This window comes from Zingiber officinale, chromosome 8A (assembly GCF_018446385.1).
Source record: "Zingiber officinale cultivar Zhangliang chromosome 8A, Zo_v1.1, whole genome shotgun sequence".
NCBI lineage: Eukaryota > Viridiplantae > Streptophyta > Magnoliopsida > Zingiberales > Zingiberaceae > Zingiber > Zingiber officinale.
The window spans coordinates 108,618,450-108,632,219 of record NC_056000.1 but is presented as its reverse complement, the minus strand read 5'-3'; positions in this window follow the sequence as shown (position 1 = coordinate 108,632,219).

Sequence of the window (13,770 nt, the reverse complement as noted above, 5' to 3'; positions counted from 1 at the left end):
CCCAAAAAAAATTCTCCAACAATATCCCAATTGTTGAAAACTTATCATCCAAACTGACCCTAAACTCATGTATTTATCCCCCATGGATCCCATACATCTAAACGAGTTGACATGGTCAAGAACAGCACTGACAAACAACATCAGGCTAGTATCAGTCGACTGCCCCAAGTACCAGTCGACTGCCCCCTTCGATGCAACCTTACAGAATCATTCTGTGGTCGAAAAACACTGTTACCAGTCGACTGGTATCGACACCAGTCGATTGGTATCGACAAAATGAGCTTACAGAGATATTCTATGCTCAAAAACATTGTTACCAGTCGACTGATATCTGTATCAGTCGACTAACACCCAATTTCTGAAAAAATCAACCTTTTCAGACCAACTTCAGAAATACACCAGAAATTCCTTAGACCTCTAAAAATTCCCAAATTTTGTGGAGAGGTCTATTGTACCATTATCTACTTGGGAAAAATACATTACAAAATGTATCTATCACCAATCCCAAGATTGACACAAAATCCAAAACTAGCTAAATGGTTCAATTGAACCTTGACCTAAAGTCCTAGTTTTGGCTTCCTCTTGATGTATTTGCCCATACCAACCCATAATGCATCCCTAGAATTGGTTTATATAGCATCTATACATCCAAAACTAATTGTCATGCAATATGACCCCAATGTCATATTTTCAAGCATGAAACTTAACTCCATTGTGCCAAATCCCTAGGTTTGAGACTTAAGTCCGTCTCCAAACCATTTGGCACACTCCATGACTCCTCTAGACTCCCAAGTAGTACCCACCTGAGATCCATTTGCCATGAGTTCTAATTTGACTCTTTGAGCTCCCCCTAGAGCCCTTAGCCTTAGCCACCTCCCTAGGTGACTTATCCACAATCGCTAGGCCACATTGGTGCATCTCCGGTGACACTTGGCCTACGAACCTAACTTTCTTAACCTTGGATACCTTGTCCTTGGTTAATTTCTCCTTACCTTTAAATGGCTTTCCCTTGCCATTTATTGGCTTCTCCTTACTCTAATCATATGCAACCCTAGCATACGACTTTCCCTTAGCATTGGAGACACTAGATTGGTATCCTAGACCTGATCTATCATTGTTGGGTCTTTGACTACCCAACACCATACCCAAACCCTTAGATCTAATATTGAATCTTTCTAGGGTTTTCTCCAATTTATCAAGCTTTGCCTTCAAAACTTGATTTTCCCTTTCTAGGTTCCTAAACCTAGAGTCAACATGTCGACATTCCTAGACCTATCATTCCTAGGCATATGTCTCCCCTTCTTGGGATTAATGCCTTGGTTCTCTATTGCCTTCTTCTCCTTAGGTAATGAGAATTTAACTTTCCTAGGTCTATCATGCATAGGTCTCCTAGGGTTATGATCAACATTTACCCTATTCTTATCATGATATTTAAATCCAAAATTTTACATGGGCATACAATGATAATCAAAATCATTTCTCCTAGCATGCATGAGAACATGAAAATTTGAATTGCATTTCAAATTAGGGTATACCTCCCTTACCCTTGAAACTCCCCCTTGACACTTGCTTCTCTCCTTCTTCTCCTATTTCTTTAGATGCGCTAGCTTCTTAATTTCTCCCTTCTTGGGGCATTTGGTGTGGTAGTGGCCCTTCTCTCCACACGTGAGGTATATGATGCGCATCCTCCTTCCTTGGGTTTCTTCATTCCTACAACCCTTGTTAGTATTCAAATTAACTTGAATGAGTTTAGGAGTTACCTTCTTCTTACCCATAGGACATCTATTCTTGTAGTGCCCCTTCTCATTGCACCCGAAGCATATTATATGGTCTTTTGACTTCACTTCGGTGTAGGTGCTTGCTAGGTTGATTTCCAAGACTTCTTCTTCTTCTTCACTTGTCTTGGATTTTTCTTGAATTCTTGAGGATGTAGATGATATCTCATCTTCCTTTTCCTCCTCGGATGTTGAGCGTGACTCAACTTCCGTTTGCTCCACATCAACTTGAGCAATTAAACCCATCTCCTTGGGTTCTTCTTCTTTTTGTGTAGGTTTAGGTTCTTCCCGTAGAACCATCTTCACCTTGCTCCACAAATCGTGGACGTTCTCATAGTCACCTACATGACTCATCAAGTTATTAGGCAAAATATCAATTAAAATCGATATTACCTTTGAATTTGGCTTTGACCGTGAGGTTTGCTCTTTCGTCCAATATCGCGGTCGGAGTTTCTTCCCTTTCTTATCCTTCAGGACTTCAACGGTTCATTTACCACCATCATGGTGTCACAATCCGTGTCGAAGAAGATCTCCATCTTCATCATCCAATAGGTGATGTCCCCAAGGCTTCCTCCTTCAAACTTTGGAGGTTCAATCAAGCCGGTCATCTTTGCTTCCTTGGCGGTTAGTCCAATGGAGAGCGGCCTCGCTCTGATACCACTTGTTGGAGGATCTTGCGGCCGGCTTGAAGGGGGGTTGGATAGACGGCGCCCCCAAATCGCTAACTTTTTTTTACGTATTTGTTAGTTGCGTAGCGGAATACAAATAATACAAACACAAATACGAAAACTAAATATAAATACAAAGAACAAGAAAGAGCAAGCAAACCAACACGCGTCGATGTAACGTGGTTCGGAGATGATGTTCCTACTCCACGACTGTCCATAAGGTGGACGATCCCGATCCTTCGGTGGATTAGCTCCCGGCAAACTCTGGCTACTCAAGTAACTCCTTGTGGGTGGAGAAACCTCAACACAACACCAACCAAGAACACTTGGACACAAGAGACCTTGAGCACTTTGGTGACTACTAATTAGGCTTTAACCAAGTCTAATTTCGTCACCTTGGCCGACCATCCCAAGCTCCATCTTATAGAGCTTGGAGAAAATCAGTAAGCTGATTTGCCCGTTACCAGTCGACTGGTCCTTGCACCAGTCGACTGGTGCCAGTCCAACGGCTCTCTACAGTGTACCAATCGACTGCTATAGTCATCAGTCGACTGCTACAGTGTCGTCAAACTGCTACAGTACCCATTGACTGCTACAGTGCCCTCGTTCACTGCTACAGTCCCCCCCCCCCCCCCGGGATTTTTTCCCGAGTACAATCTCTCATGCACTCGTACCCTCACGACTCATTTGACTCTTCTTTTGCAGCCTTGACCTCTTGCCTTCAAGCTTACTTCCTTTGGCTCTCGTCCCTCGGATGCATCCAAGCCTGTAGCTCGTCCCCAATGCCATCCTTCGCGTATGCCTCGAAGTCGCTTCCCTCGACCCTTGTTCTTGTTGCCTTGTCCACGGTCCCTCGGATGCTCCATCCTTCACCGGACCCGAAGCCGTCAACCTGAGTCACATGTGTATCCTGCAGTCCTGCACAACTCAAGTACACATATCAAATACAAGGGTGAACTTAACTTAAACCCTTTGCCCAAACACCAAAACACATGGTCCCACGGACCATTGGGATTGCTCCAACAGAGATATTGTGGCGACATTTTTTGCTGAGTCTAGCACCTATCAGAGTATCTATTATAAGTGCCCCGGGTTAGTTTTGATATGGTCAATCGAGTTAAGTTAGGTCCTGTAGTTTTGATGCCTTGTGTCTGAGTGTACAGGAACTTAGGAACACAAGAAGTCGAGTAGAAAATGCAACATATGAGAAGGATGACATGGAAAATGAGTCGATGAGCTCGATGCATCCGAGGGATGAGAAGTTATGGAAGAGTATACTGGTGGACGCCAAGGACACCCCCGACGCTTCCTAGGGATGAGAAATCAGGAAAGAAGCATGCTCGAGGAGAAGATCGAAGTTGGATTGAGTGAGCTCAATTCCGAATGGCTCAAGCATCACCCAAGCAAGCACGAGGAAAATAATGGTCAATACAGTAACTGACCATTCGGATGAACAATGCTCGAGGCGCCTCTAAGAGACACCTCTAATGGCTTTGGAGGTGCCTCAAGCTTTGGTAGTGAAGCTACTGAATTCAAGACTCGAGACACCTCAGTTGATTGGAGGCGCCTCGGATGAACAATGTTGAGGTGTCTCGGATGAACAATGTTGAAGCACCTCCAATGCGGCAGAGCCGTTGTGTGACTGTTGTTGCGTGAATAAAACTTTATCCACTTGGAGGCACCCTAGATGCCTTTCGAAGCACCTCCAAGCCATGTTAACACAATGGTGACTTTTTCCAGAATGATATAAATAGCACATTGGAGCTAGGAGTTCAAACAACAATCACTATACTCATTTCTTTAGTCATTTGTGAGCTTTCAAAGTCTGTAAGAGACTATTCCGCCTTCAACAAAAGAGAACTTTTGTAGGCTTTTACTTGCCTTGGGTTAACAACCACCTAGGTTATAACCAAGTAATTCCTTTATCCTCTTATTTTATACATTTCCTTTTGATTGTTTAATTTATATTGTCTCCTTGCTAAGTTTGAAAAGTAAGCAAAAGATTTTTTTTAACTTTCTTTTCAGGGCTATTCATCCCCTTTCTAGTCAACTTATCTGGAACTACAATTGGTATCAGAGCTCAACCGTTTTAGAACAACTAACCACCATCTAAAGCAACAAGTAGATGACCGGACTGAGTATTCACCCACCAAATTTTGAAGGGGAGTTCGTAATATCAAAAAAGAAAATAGAGGTATTTTTTAAAACATGTTTTGATTTATTATTGATAATCAAATATAGTTTTACATTACCCAAAGATCAACACAGAGAAGAAAAAGAAGTGTATCTCTGGACTAAGAAGGAGTAGGCCAACTTTATGGCCAACAAAAAAGCATAATTTCATCTTCTAACTCTGTTACCATCTCAAGAAGTCAACCGTATTGACAGCTACAACTCGATCAAAGAACACTGGGAAAAGTTCCTAGAGCTTCACAAAGGAACATCTGAGACCAAGCTAGCAAGACGAGACATCCTCTGAAGTTGAATAACTAACCTCCAGATGGAAGAAGGAGAAAAGGTGGCTCAACTGCACGCCAAGATAAAAGAACTGATCACAAAACTCAACAACCTTGGAGAATTGGTAACGAATCGAGATTCATTGAGGTATAATTTAAATGCATTTCAAAGAACACCAACATGAACATCTATAGTCCACTCTTACTATATTTCCAAGGACATTGAGGTAAGTATGTTAGAAAATTTATTTTCAACTTTTGAACTTCACGAGCCTCGATGTGCAAGTCTTAAAGATAGAAAAATTCAAACAATAACATTGCCCTAAAAGCGAAGAAGATCAAACCGAAGTCCTAATCATCACTCGATGAAAATGAAGAAGCCTACATGGTAAGGAAGTTTAGTAAATTCTTTAAAACTAACAATTTTGATAAGAAACAGGCAACGAAGCTACTCTGAAGTAAAAGGAAGGTTCGTTGCTACAATTGCTAAGAAAAAGGACACATCAAAAATAATTGCCCAAAGTTAAAGAAAAGGGAGAAAGAAAAAGATAAAGGGCCAAGACGAAACACAAGAATCTAAAAATCACATAGGATGAGTCGTCATCAGAGTTTGAGATTGAGGCCTATGTTGAATTTGCACTTATGGAAAATCATCAAGAAGATGAAGACGAAGAAAACTCATCCAAGATGAACATTGAGAGTGTCAATAAAATGGGAGCATCAAATTACGAGTTTGACATGATAAATGAGATATGCCTCTTACCTTTAATTAACTTTATAATGCAATATAGATGTTATCTAGATCTCTATGTAAATTAAGAACCAAGTATTTGAATTTAAAAAATGATAACATTGAATTAACAATTAAGTTAGTTAAAGCATGCCCATTAAAACATTTTGACAAAGTTCAAATGGAAAATTGAAAATAAAAAAAAACAAATAGAATATTGAAAAAGAATTATACATGCTCAAATTTTTTACCAATGTCTCATAGGAGCCAAATTGTAAAAATACCTAGAAATTATATTCCAAGAAAATATTTGATTAATTAAGTAGATAAAAATTTATATTGGGTTCCTATATTTGTTCTAAACTATTAAATTGACTTTATATGTATGCTAGAAATTAGCTTAGTTGAATACATTGGTAAAATTATTTTTCTTTTAACTTTTTGTTCGATTTTTTTCTACTTCAATTTTTTCTATGGTAAACTAAGAGGCTATTTCTTTAAGAAAAATTATCAAAAAATTTTGACCCTTATATAATTTTTTTATGAATTTTGATAGAAAAATATAATTTTTAAAATTTAAAATTTCTTAGAAATTAATTTTGAAAAACATAATTTTTTGAATGGCCATTGTATTTTGAATGCTTAGAAAAATTAGCAAGATTTTTTAAAATAAAAATATATTTTTAAATATTTAAATTTAAAAATAAATATTTTTGTTTAAAAATATTTATTATGGTTAAAATAATAATATTCTATTCATGACAATTTTTGTCATATTTCGAATGCTTATGTTTGTAATTTATAAAAATATTCAGAATTTTTTGAAACTTAAAACTTTTTTTTTAATTTTTTTTTTACCAAAATTGAGGATTAATTGATAAAAATTATTACTCTTAAATTAATTTTGGTAAAAGGACATATTCTTGAATATTCTATTTAAAACTCCAAGAATATTTTTCAATATTTATTTATTTATATATATTTTTCTAATATTGTTCGATGTAATTAAATGGTGAGAGAGATTAAGTTAAGAGGGAGGTATAAAATTTCATGTTCTTTACTTGTATTTATTGCAAATTTGTTACTTGTAATAATTATAAATTTATTTGCTTAAATTATTTTATTATTTGTTTACTCTAACTTAATTTGGGTTTATGCACATCACAAATGGTAAGATTGCAAGTACTCCAGGTTAGTTTTAATGTTATCAAGTGAGTTAAATTAGGTCCTATGGTTTTGATGTCTTATGTCTGAGTGTGCAGGAACTTAGAAATACAAGAAGTTGAGCGAAAGATGTAGAGGACGAGAAGGATGACACGGGAAGTGAGTCGACGGACTCGGTACATCTAAGGAATGAGAAGTTACAGAAGAGTACACTAATGGACAAGAAGGACGCGCGAGGTACTTATGAGGGACGAGAAGCTGGGGAGGAAACCTGCTCAAGGAGAAGACTAGAGTTCGGTTCGGTGAGCTCAATTTTGGACAATACCCAAGCAAGCACAGGGAAAAGAATGGTCAATATGATAATTGACCATTCAGATGAATAGTGCTCGAGGTGACTCTAATGGCTTTGGAGGCGCCTCGAGCTTCGGTAGTGAAGCTGTTGAATTCAGGACGCAAGGCACCTTAGTTGATTGGAGGTGCCTCAGATGAACAGTGTTGAGGTGCCTCCAATCACATTGAAGGCAACTGCAACGCGGCAGAGTCGTTGAGTGACCGTTGTTTCATACATAAAATTTTATCCACTTAGAGGCGCCCTGGATGCATTTGGAGGCACCTCCAAGCCATGTCAACACAACGATAACTGTTTCCAGAATGTTATAAATAGTATCCTAGAGCTAGGAGTTCAAATAACAATCACTGTACTCATTTTTTTAGTCATTTGTAGCTTCCAAAGTTTGTAAGGTACTACTCTATCTTCAACGAAGGAGAACTTTAGTGTACTTTCACTTACCTTGGATTAATAACTACCTAGGTTGTAACCAAATAATTTCTTTGTCCTGTTACTTATTTTATGCATTTTCTTTTGATTATTTAATTAATATTGTGTCCTTGCTAAGTTTGAAAGTAAGAGATTTTTCTAACATTCTTTTCAGGCTATTCACCCCCTCTAGCCGGCCAACCTGGACCTACATGTATAGCCCTTACCAAGGTATTTCTAACCCCCACTACAACACCTGATGGGACATCAGTCCAGTAATAAGAAGAGTCTAGGGAATTAATGGCCTGGGAAACACCTTAAAGAAACCTTAAAAGAGGCAAAGCCCCTGCTAGTTGAAAGAAAAAGTATTCTGGATACTCCTTTCTCTCATAACATCCTATTTGAGGAGTTGCAAAATCAATTTCGTCCCTTGTAGCTTGGGGAATATACTGTTAGAATATTCCCGATGCGGTGTGTACTAAAAACATATTTTGTAAACATGCACAACAGAATATTTAATGATAAATAAACTAATTTATTACATTACACTACCATTTACATGCAAGATATAATCACGCAGATAAAATCATAAAACAAAATGAAAATGAATAACAATTATTCTAGGTATATCTTATGGATGACCTGTAACGAGAAGAGCATCAACCTTTTACGAAATTATCAAACCTTGCCTCTATTCGTATCCACGCTGAGCTCTTCAAGACAACTCTAAGAGAACAAGCTTCTCCTTTGGAAGGTACTAGCCATGAGCGAAGTAGAAGGATCACAAAGAGGAAGAAGTAAAAGGAAGACCTTTTCCTTTGGGTGTCTCACAGCAACAAGAGGAGAACCTCTTGTTGTGGTCGGCAGTAAGAGAGAGGGAGAGGGAGAGAGAGGTATTGGATTTAAGTTTCCAAAACCTAATCAAGCCAATAATGAATTATGTATTAATCCTCTCTTAATCATATCAATATATAGTCCTCTTTAATGAGCTGGATTAGAAAGCCCAAATCTAATCCATTATGTCTTAACCCAAAATTAGCCCATTAACCTCTAGTTTGATTCACAACTAAATCAAGTTGGTTCATGACTAAACCAAATAGGGCCCAACTATCTCATAAGAGATGTGGCTCATCCGCGCTTCCATTCTAACAAATATTTTCATATTTTTCTTATGTATGGTCCAACCAAACATTTATTTCTTGATTTGAGAATTCTATTCTCTAACTTGTTTATGTCTAATAGAGACTTGTTGTGTGTCTAATCCAATAGGTTCTGAGTTTATCTTGGTCATCCATAATTAACTACTTAATTATGAAATGATCGTGAGTAACACCTAGTAGTACATCATAATCCCCAATTAACAAAAAAATCACAATTGATCTCATAACTAATTTTGAAGCTTCAACAACTATAGTTAGTCTTGCCTCATTCCTTTCACTCGTCTTATACCCACTTGGTTCAGGGCATAGTCTATGTGTCTACTTCCACTAGGATGACTATGTCACACCTAGCCCAAGTAATACCTTCTCATTCTGTGGAATCAAATTACTTGTACATATGTACAAGAGTCACATACTCTTAACATGTGATATTTTGACCAAAGACTTTGAGTAAAAATCCTAACGAGTAGTCATAGGGTATACATCTTGTAAGGAGCAGTGAATCCTTTATGGGATATCCAAAGACCTTCGGGCACTTTGACTTATACCCAATCATCTCAACTTCACACCTCTAAGAGATGCTTGCTTAAGATATCAAAGTATAAGTCTCCATAACCAAGATGACTTTATACCTCAAGTCAAAGAAAACTTGCACTCAAGCTACAATAAGAACTTCATAGACATATCCACATATCTAGAGAACCATATGAAGTCTTACAACAAGTCACTCCAATGAACTAATTATCATAACTAGCATCCACGTTTAACTCTTGACATCCCAATGTCTCTAGCTAGTGAGAAATAACTGCTTGGTGGAACTAAGGAGTATAACCCGTGTTAGTCTTACAGAATTGATGATGTTCGAATGCACCAATTTGACGACTAAGGAAATTCCAATACGTTCATAATTGTATATATAGAGATAATTACATTATGATCCAATCACAAATTCTCTCATGTTATAAATTATATTACCGACATTCAGTAAATGAGTTTACAACTATTTAAATATATAATATATACTCAAATAGTGAATCTATATTTATCAAATAATAGTAAAATATAAGACAATTTAGGACATCTCTCAAAATCTAATACTCCCACTTGGCCTAATGTCAATCACTATGGTGTCCTAAACTGTAAGCATGAACGTGACTCTCAAACTTATTTTGTGGTAGAGCCTTTGTCAAAAGATTCACTAGGTTTCTTTTAGTGAATATTTTCTCGAGTTATATTTCTTTCCTACTAATGATCTCCCTGATTAGATGATAGCGGCGAAGCACATGTTTCGATCATTGATGAGACCTAGATTCCTTTGCTTGCGTAATGGCTCTAGTGTTGTCATAGTAAACAGGTAATGCTTCAATAGTGGATGGAACCACACCAAGTTCGGTAACAAACTTCTTGATTCAAATTGCTTTCTTTACTGCTTTCGAAGCTATAATGTATTCTGCCTCACAGTTAGAATCTGCAACGGTGTATTGCTTGGAACTCTTCCAAGTAACTACGCCTTCATTTAATATAAATATGAATCCAGACTGAGACTTGGAGTCATCCTTGTATGTTTGGAAACTGACATCTGTATACCCACGTATGATCATATCACCATCTTTATATACCAAGAATATATCTTCAGTTCTTCTTAAGTACTTAAGGATTGTTTTGATAGCCACCCAATGATCCATTCCTGGATCTAACTGGTATTTGCTCATAACACTCAGAGCATATGATACATCGGGCCTTATACATAATATAGCATACATGATAGATCTTATTATGGACGCATAAAGTATCTTATCCATGTAAATACTCTCATCTTTTGTGCATGGACAGATATACTTTGAAAGGTGAATTCCATGCTTCATAAGTATGAAACCTTTCTTGGATTCAGACATGCTAAATCATTTTGGCACTCTATCTATATATGTTGTCTGTGAAAGACCAAGCAACATTTTCGATTTATCTATATATATCTTCATCTCTAGGATATAAGTTGCTTCTATCATGTCTTTCATGGAGAATGTTATAGACAACCAAACTTTTATTGACAGTAGAACTGGCACATCATTTTCTATAAGTAATATGCCCTCAACATATAATATTAGGAATACGACCACACTCTCACTAACCTTTTGATACACACAATGTTTATCTGGATTTTATGAGAACTCAAACTCTTTGATCACCTCATTAAAATAGATATTCCAACTCCTAGATACTTGTTTTAGTCCATAAATGAACCGTTAATGTCACACCCTGAGAGTAAGGTTGTCCGTTGAAAATTAGACAGCACTTCCCTTGTAACCATGACAATTAAAACCTAGATATATGGTCACAAGGCAATACAAGAATAATATATATAGTCCACATGGCTGGATTAACTACACAACAAAATAAATAAATAAATAAAAGTGTCCAACCTGGACAATAGTGGGATCTACTCGATCCACTTTAGATGTGAAAACAAGACAAACTACGAGCCGACCCAGCTTGACACAACAACCATCAAACCAAACAAAAGACCAACACAAGACAAAAATCCATACACTGTTAGTTAGAGCCCTAGAGCCAATCATTTGATGATTGTATGAACTCATTGTATCATATTCTTGTATATTAATAAAGACATTTGGATTTTGCTTATTATACTTATTTGTATTGGTGCCAAATAAACTAAGTATAATAATGTCCTTGAGTAGATGGTTCTCACCTATATCAATCGGTTAGTTGAACCGATAGTGAGATGATATAGGGAACACTACTCTTAATCATTCCTAGTCGAGTATTAACATTCAGGGACAATGTTAATGCAATAAGACTAGCATGTAGGTCAACTCGATGACTTGATCTCACAAGTCATGGATATAGAGATATCAAGTTGACACAAGGGTATACATTAGAGAATGTATACTGAATGACCCGCCATGAGAAAGTATCATGGATCGTTATATGAGTGTCATATACTTTCTCATGTGGCTATTAGTATGACTACTAGTCCTTAGACCTGAAGTCACCATAGATCCCTACATAAGGAGTTATGTACTTTGGTTTCGTCAAATGTCACCCGTAACTGGGTGGACTATAAAGGCAATTACTGGGTATATAACAAATTATGCAGAGGGATGTGAGTGATGTAGATGGGATCTATCCCTCCTATATGACGGGAGAGACATCGGTATTCTTGATAGAGTGAGACCACGAAGTGCATGGCCATGCCCAAATGAGTCAATATGGGATATTGAGCTCATTTGATTTAGTGAGTCTACTTGGAGTTCAAGATTTAGATTGGTCAGAGGATGACACGGTCTATGCCTCACATTGATCAATCTAGATGTCTAGGATAGAAGGACACTTGTCATATATTGTGAAGAGTCACAATTAGTAGTCACAAGGTGATGTCGGATCTCGACATTCTTGTAACTTGGGTAGTAATGATGTGTTGCTAGATACCGCTCATTACTTATGCTCCTAAATGGGTTTAGGGCATTGCCAACGTTACAAGAACCTATAGGGTCACACACTAAGGACAATTAGATGGATATTTGGTTCATATGATGAACCAAGAGGATTAGATTCATTTGATGAATCAAATTAGATTAAAAGTAATCCTAATTGGGCTAATTGAGTTGGACTCAAGTTGATTCATGTATTCAATGAGTCTAATTTAGATTATGACTTATTAAATCAATTTAATTTAATGAATTAGATTCATTATATTAAGTTGGCTCGAATCAAATGGTTGGATTAGATCAACCATGGTAGAGATTGGGTCAAGTTTGACTTGACTTGAGAAGGAAGACCAAAGGTCAATTTTGACTTGACCTTTTGCCACCTCATTGGTGAGTTGGCATTAGGTGGACCAATGATGATGTTCCACATCATCATGGTGTGCCACCTCATGGGAGTTACATACCCATTCTCTTTAATGAGGCATTAAATGAGAAATGGGGGTTACTCTTGGAGAGGTGGCCGGCCACTTTAGGGGGTTAATGAAATTCATTTTCATTGAACTCCTCATTCACTCCTTTCTTCTTCCTCAAGCTCTCCCTCTCCCTCTCCTCCTTGCTTGGCCGAATCTTACCAAGGTGCTAGCACACCTTTGTGTGAGGTTTTCTCCACCTACGTGTCCGTGTGGATACTTCTAGAGGACCGACGCTTGACGGTCTAGAGATCCGGCAATTCCTTGGACGAGCGGGAACGCGAAAGGGCACGCTTCAAGGTATACTTCTTAACACATAGATCTAGGAGTAGATCTAGATATTTAAAACTCATACTCATAATTTTCGTTCGGTTTTCCTTGCACGGATCTACGATTTTGGGTGATTCGGGGTTTCTGCGACGCGAAAAGCGGTTTTCGCGGCCCGAAAAAAGCCAACAGTGGTATCAGAGCCACGTGCAAGGCTTGTACGAGTTTAATTTTTGGTTTTATGAAAACTAAACCTTCTGTGATTTTCTGTAAAAATTTAGTCTTTTATGTTTTTATGGGTAATTTTTTCGTAGAAGCGAAGCACAAGTATCTCGGCACTTGTAGGCTTCGGCTACCGGGAAGTTTTTCCTTAAACGACTTCGTTTTGCCCCAAATCCGTTTGGGACAGCGGGCTTGGGTGCCATTAGATCGCAAAGGAGCAAATCACGATGGTTAGATCGTGGGTAGGGTATCGCCCTAACCCCGCAGGATTTGCTCATGATTGCACCCAAATCGCTAAAACGAACTCGCCGGAAGATTTTTCCGAACGGCAATGTCTCGACCCAAATCGTTTGGGACAGCGAGTTTGGGCACTGTTGGATCGTAGGGACCCTCGCGATGGTTAGATCGCGGGTAGGGGCGCTGCCCCCGCAAGGGGATCCGTTCACGATTGCGCTCGAAACCGCTAAACGGGACCGCCGAAAATTTTACTCGTAAAATTGTAAAAAATTAATTTTAAAATTATATAAATTATGAAAATATATAATTTTGAATTATATATTAATTTTGTGATAGTCATGGCCCAAAACCCAATATGATTGGATTGTGTTGTAATTCATAATACGGCCTGCGTGCCGTTATGTGTTTGCGTGTT